Consider the following 6,000-nt stretch of genomic DNA (forward strand, 5'->3'; position numbering starts at 1 on the left):
TCCTCAAGGACACAGAACAAAAGACTTCACACCTCTTGAATTTGCCCCGACTGGGTGTCACCAACTTTCTCAGAGTTGTAACTGTGTGTGTGCAATAAAGTTAAAGCTGAATGCTCTTTCATATGTGCACCTTTTAAATGACCCAAAAGTGATATTGCTAAAACATGTAATGAACACATAAAAGAGAAGAAACATTTTCATCACATTGTGTAAGTTAAAAGGATAAAATAGAAAATAAAAGATCAAGTAACCTGCTTTTAGAATAAGTTAACTATTTTTATTGTAAATAAGCTAACTGTGTGTATAATGTTCTGTACTGATTTAATAACACTCTGCAGTGCTTTCCTTTCAGCTACAGTCCAGTTTGTGAAAAACAAGGATGTCACAAGACAGGATACTTTGAACAAAACCGAACCGTAAAAGCATAGCCACAGCTGCTGATCTAAAATTTCTCTTCTATATGCTTAAATATCTCCCTGTGTCTTTTTGACAAGTTAGATGTTGTTAGTAGTCCATGTCAGGCGTAAAATGGTGACAGCTCATAGCAAAACTAAAAGACCAAGTCTCTTACAATGCAATTTGCTGTAAGTCAAGAGAAATATTTTTGAATAAAAACTTAAATACACTTTAAATAAAATATCTTACCTGGAGATGCAGCATGAGAACAGAGGAGTAATATGAGCACACACTTCATCTTTTTTTTCCCATTTTCACATTCATTAAAACAAGAAAAACAACAGACAAAAAACAACTGCAAGTGGTTGCGTGACTTGTTCAAGTTCTGTTTTCTGTTAGGCTGGGGCGAAGTTGTCTGAGTCAGAAGAAATTAAACATTAAACCGACTGTGTGCCTCCAACAGTCTCTCTGTTTTTACCATGGCATGCACACTGGATTCCACCTGAAAGCATAACAAACAAGACAGGACACAAACTCTGGTTTCAGATACTTTAGAGAGATTTATTTTTTTTTTATAAATACTACTTCTGCTGCTTCAATTGAGTTGCAAAAGTCAGCTTGGTTAATAAGAAAAAGAAATAAAACTGCAAAAATATAAAACATTATTATTTAGTAAAACTACATCCCCTATCTACTGCAGGTTTCAGGCAACTGAGTTACAAGTACTTATGCAAATAAATAATTTAATATGTTTTATTTCTTATAATTATAGCATCAAACTCGAAACCTGCACTGAAATTAGACTGTTTAAATGGCGCTACTTTAGATGAACAACTTAATGATAGAATTATGAGGACACACATTTGCGTTTTGGGGGATTTTTGTGCAAGTGGTTGCTATTAGTCTAAAATGAAGGCAGGCAGGTTACACAAGTCCAATATCTTTTAATGCCAATGTGAATTTAAAGGATGCAAACTGCATGCATAAAATTTTTTGTGTCATTAAATGTGTAATTCAAAGTCAGATTGATATTATGATTGTCACAAATGGTGTAGTTTTACCTAAATTATGATTCTTCCCTAAATGAACTGATTGTATTTTACTCTACCTGAGCAGTCAAAGCGTTTTATACAACATGCTTCATTCACCCCTTCACACGTTCGATTTCTTTTTATGCAACATTCATATACACTATTCATATGCACTATGCTCTTCACTCAACAGTACCAATGCCACATCAGCTCCACTAAGGTGCTATTGAAGGCTCTTAGGGTTCTGATGATCTTGTACAGTTCCAAGCATTCCAGGATCAATGTGTGAGCCACTGGCTGTATCCCAATTCAGGGTCTGCAGCCTTAAAGGCCGCATTTTAAGGCCGATTAGGTCACAGCGGCGCGCCGAAGGCTGTCCCAATTCAAAGGCTGCTCGAAATGCGGCCTTCATTTCCCTGAATTTTAAGGCTGTGGTGATGTAGACTTCGTGGCCCAACATATCCCACAATTCATAGCGCGGCAGTCACTGTGGATAATTTTGCCGCAGAAGCGGAGCGGCCGAAGAGTAAACTGTTAAAAGTAAGTACTGAATATTATGTCACTTATTTATGTGCAAATGTTTAATAATGAAGAACATTAAAACATTACTGTTGGTCACATGTCGGCAAAGTTATGTGACATTAGCGATGTTTGTACTTTCAGCGTTTACTTTGTTTTAAAGCCTTTAAAATATAATAATACAATAGCTGACCTTAATCTTACAGAGAATGTGATAATTTTATGGATAATTAAAGTCAGTCATATATCCACAAACACAACAAGCTGAAAGTCAGTGATGCTGCTCGGTTTGCAGTCCTGAATATGACGGCACAAGCAGGATTTACTGCACTCTTAATGTTAGCTGTGTTATATTGCTGCCTCTGTTCGGTGGTGTCGAGCCAAACGGACTTTAACGTGTGTTTGAACGAGCTGACGGTTCACTCGTTAAGCTGAAAGAAAGATGCTTTAATCACAGGAGTCACACATGTGTCCACTGTACCATCTGCGAACTCTTCTTGTTTAGCACTCGTAATAACACAAACACTAAATCCTCCTTCTCCTGTGCTGTTTTGTAGCAGTGTATACACCTGAGACTGTCACCTGTCTGTCTGTCCTGCACTCTCTCTCTGTTTCTTTCTCTCTGATTGTGGAATAAAAGTATGAACATGTGTTTATAAGTTACACTTGTGTTTGAATCCTGCAGCTTGTCACACATTTGATTTCCATGTGTGACAACTGCAAGTGTCCAGAGTGAGGACAGACTGAGGGACCCACTGCTGCACATCATCTGTGAGGCTTTGCACCCCTGATGATCCACCAGGACAAACTCAGCAGTGTGTGAGGAAGAGGAGGAGGAAGAGCCAGCAGCAGCTGACAGATGGAGAGAATAGACAGACTGTTCCCTGTTTGTGAAGGACTGCTAGGAAAGTTTAACATAACTAATTGTCTGTCCTGAATCAGTCTTATTAGGTAATGTTCAAATAATTTTATCATCCCAGTGTTTTCAGTGTGGGAGAAAGTACTCAGGGCCTTCAAGTTACACACTATGAAAGGCAGCAACAAGTTTAATATTCAGAAACCTAAAGTATGTATCAGCAGCAGAATGGAGCTAAGAATAAATGTTTGTTTCAGTTCTATGAAGCTTTGAGTATTTTGGATTAGTAGTCCTGCTGTGTTTGTTGCATCATATTGCTGTAATTGTTTATATGCTTTATATATTCTGAGGTAAGTTGATCTTTAGTGTTACATCATATTCTATAAGGATGTTATGTGTTTGTATACTTTCTGCCCAGTTTGACCCATTTAGCAGAAGTCAGCCTGTTTAAGGCTCTGATATCTATTCTGTATGACTTAAAGCAGTTATGACATGGTCTGATTTTCTCACCCAATAAAGGAATATTTAATATATCAGTCTACTCTTCATTCTATCAGACACAGTTATCACAGCTCGTACATTTTCTTTTTACACATATATGTAAGCATTGAGTGAAATTTAGTAATGCCAACATATTAAACGGACAATATTTGTCTCTTATATATGATACATCTACATATACACTGTCAAAGATACTTGTCTTTGAGTGAAGATTTAAGGTTATAGGACATATAAATAACTGCAACTTGAATCTTTACTGAAGCTCAGTGTTAGACACAGAGTTCACTCACATGAATTTCACTCACATGTGCTGTACCAGTGTACCTGCACGTGTGATGTGACAATAGAAGTGATTTGATTTGAGAGTTCAAACTCACTGCTGTAATGATGATTAATATAATATAATAACTATAATATTGGCCATGTCATATTTAGACTGACTTTAGTCTCATGAACAACATTAGCTAATTGTTATTTACTAGCTAATCTTAAATGACTGTTCAGTACAGATATGAAGGCCAACAATCGTGTTTTACAGTCCTGTGGTCTCAGCCTCAGATACTTATTAAATCACACAAAGCTCGTGTAGAAACAAACACATGAACAAAATATGTTCTCCTTCATTTCTGTCAAACAAAGCTGTATGAAACGTTTCCAGCGATTGGTGTTATGGTTGCTAGGCAACCTGGGCAGCGCGATGGAGGCTAGACCGTCCCATTTCACAAGCCTCGCACTTCCAGCCTTAGCGGTCTTTGAGTACACGGCCCTTGAGGATCGTTGAGGCTGCGTACTTTAAGGCTGCAGACCCTGAATTGGGATACAGCCACTGTCATAGGCTTTCTTGTAGTCAGCTTAGGCAGTCTACAGGTTGGTCAGTCTAGTCTACAGTCTCGAGTGACTGCTCTACCTAGCAGGAACTGGTGTTCTACTCCGCTGGTGTTACTGGTTATTCCTGTTTTGGCCCCACTCATGTATTGAGCTGTGTGTCTATTCACCAAATACACTTTATTTACAGCATAAAAATACCCTGATCGGGGAAGAGAATGATTAAAAACAAAACCTAAAGTCCCAAGGGTCCCAATCGGGCTCCGCCACACTTGGTTGTTAAGGGTCTGCTGAGTCCACCAGTGGGAGCCAGGCCAACAAAGTCCTTCGTGGTCTCCTCGCCACACCACTCCAGCTTCCACTAAGCACAGGAGAGCAGCAGCAGTCACCCTTCTTAATTTACCGAGGCGTCTTTAAGAATTTTAACCACTTGGGAGTTACCACGCGAGGGCAGAGCTCCAAACTCTGCCTGCTGCTGCTCCGTGTCTTAAGTGTTTAACTGGAGTCTCGCTACCACTGTGGAAGAAGTCTGCCGTCAACTGAACGAGAGCCGTCTCTCTCTTTTCCTGTGGCCGTGCCATGCCGGTAATTGCTGCTCTACAGCTCTCACTGCTGTGGCTGCGCCTGCCACCACGCTACTCCGTGGCTCTCTCCTCCTTCCCTGCGTCCAGCTGCGATTCCTTTTTCTGACCTGCCAAACTCTCTTATTGGCCTCTGACTACCAACAAGGGAGGCCTGATTAATTGGTGTTCTCTGTGCCCTCCATGTGTATCTAATTAGTTAGGGAAAGCAGGGGGGGTGAGTCTCTCTGGAAAATTCCCAATAAATACAGTAAAAACATGCAAAAAAAAAAGGGAAAATGCTCTCAACATCAAACACAATAAAGCATGCAACAACTAGGCAAGAAAAATCCTTATTCCCCAGATGACATGTGCAACTCAGTGACTCAACTACCTGCTTACGTTCCAATTACTCCTTCCTCCATGGACTCATAGACCCTTGGACTTTTTCGCCCCTTGATTACAAGTAAGCATCCTGGCTAATTCTCACTCTCTGGACACTGGACAATCTCTCAACATCATTCCCTCAAAAGATCATCCAGGACTGCACCTCCTCTGTGGCCCTAACAGTTTCCACTTGCCCCATTTTGCTTCCTCCTCACATCATATAACCCTCTGTGTAAGTAAAAATCAAAGGTAAATTTCTCTATGGTCCTCATTTGGGTTTTGCTCGTTGAGTACATTGTTACTACTAGTTTTGCTGGTTTGTGAGATATGAAGTTGGAAATGGAAATAATACATGAAAATAATATTGTAATCAAGAAAGAGGTCAATTTTGACAAAAAAGTCTTTTATCCGCCTCTCCGTGAATCGCTACCTTATCTTGGTGGAGGGGCTTTGTGTGTCCCAGGGATCCCAGGGGCTATGTTGCCTGGGGGTGTTTGCCCCCTGGTAGGGTCTCCCATGGCAAATTGGTCCTGGGTGAGGGACCAGACAAAGAGCGCCCTGGAGCCAGGCCTGGGGAGGGTGCTCGAGGGTGAGCATCTGGTGGTTGGTCCATAAGGCCCGGTCGGGCACAGTCCGAAAAGGGGACATGGGCCAATCCTCCTGCAGGCCAATCATCTGCAGAAGGCATTGTAGGGGTTGGGTGCGTTGTGTGACGGGCGGCGGCCAGGATTGGAGGCCCTGGCGGACTGAGCCCTGGCTACCAAGACTGGCAATTGGGACATGGTGGGGATGGAGCCTGAGTTAGTGTGTGAGGTTGAGAGGTACAAGCTAGATATAGTCGGGCTCACCTCTAAGCATGGCTTGGGCTCTACAACCAGTCTCCTGGAGAGGGGCTGGACTCTGTCTCAGACATGTCAATTTTGGA

Source organism: Oreochromis niloticus, linkage group LG22 (genome assembly GCF_001858045.2).
Source record: "Oreochromis niloticus isolate F11D_XX linkage group LG22, O_niloticus_UMD_NMBU, whole genome shotgun sequence".
NCBI classification, from domain to species: Eukaryota; Metazoa; Chordata; class Actinopteri; order Cichliformes; family Cichlidae; genus Oreochromis; species Oreochromis niloticus.